General features: G+C 54.3%; 1 long non-coding RNA gene across 1 annotated transcript in view; it reads right to left on the bottom strand.

Annotated features, from left to right (window-relative positions):
* LOC110198107 (uncharacterized) overlaps positions 1–1050 on the bottom strand; it is a 3554-nt gene continuing 2504 nt past the window's right edge. The window contains exon 2 of the long non-coding RNA XR_002321654.2: positions 1–1050. This exon is cut by the window's right edge and continues 1383 nt beyond it. This is a non-coding gene — a long non-coding RNA (uncharacterized LOC110198107).

The raw sequence follows: 1050 nt of genomic DNA on the forward strand, positions 1-1050 counted from the left end.
AATGTTTAATACATGTTTATTTATTGATTGTGGCACAGTTCAAATTTACTCACAGAAAGAACATTGGCTTTGAAGTCAGAGGACCTGGGAGGTATCTGGGCTCTGCCCCTCACTGCCTGGGTGGCCTTGGTCAGGCACTGAACTTCTCTGGTCCTCACTTTCCCTGTCTGTGAAAGGAGGGAGTCGGCCAAGGGAACCTTGGCGGTCCTGAGGTCCCTTTCTAGTCTCAGGCGTCAGTTCGAGCTCAGCTGTCCTGTGAGCTCACTTCCATCGTGTCTCCTGACACCTGCCCCAGGAGCCTCTGTCTTCTCTTCTTCCTTGGTATGGCCTCCAGGGCCCACGCTCAGCAGGGGCGCCAGGAGTCATTCTGGCATCTCACAGAACTGAACACAGAAGCACAGGGTCTTGTAACCAGGCCGTGGCAGAATGTCTTCATTTCTGGAATTTTCCTCCTCGGTACCCAGAACTCTTCTAAAGGTGACCAAGCATCCGGTCTCTGTGTGCTTAGAGTCCAAATAAGCATGATACCAAGTAGGGCAAAGGAAGATGGCCCCAGGAGAGAGGTGGTGACAGCTGGGAGAAGTCCTGGAGTGCTGGTTAATTTTACGGGGAGCTTCCTGCGGAGCCATAAAGGAATTCCGATGTTCAGACTGAATGGAGGGTAGGGCCACAATCTGCTCCGAGTGCCTTAGAGCAAACGCCCCAGGCGTGAGGAGCCATCAAAAGAATCTGGGACATGGGAGCAGGAAAGGCAGAACAAAAGGGGTAGTCAGCGGCCTCTCCTCTCCAGAGAATGGTATTTGACTTCGGTCACAAAGCTGCTCCCGGGTTCACTGGCCGCACACTTGGGGAGGCTGCTCCAGCCCCAACACCCTACGAGCCTCTTCTTGCCAGCGGGCTCTGCATGATGAGACACACCTTTAAGGAGGCCTCGGGCTGAGTTGGGGAAATGGGAATGGAAAGGGTTCGGTTCTTCAGGAAGCCAGCAGAAGCCAAGTCACATCACAGACAGCCTTCCACTTGGGCCCCTCGAGGTGTGGAAGGAGCCCG

This window comes from Phascolarctos cinereus, unplaced genomic scaffold (genome assembly GCF_003287225.1).
Source record: "Phascolarctos cinereus isolate Bilbo 61053 unplaced genomic scaffold, phaCin_HiC Scaffold_5;HRSCAF=322, whole genome shotgun sequence".
NCBI classification, from domain to species: Eukaryota; Metazoa; Chordata; class Mammalia; order Diprotodontia; family Phascolarctidae; genus Phascolarctos; species Phascolarctos cinereus.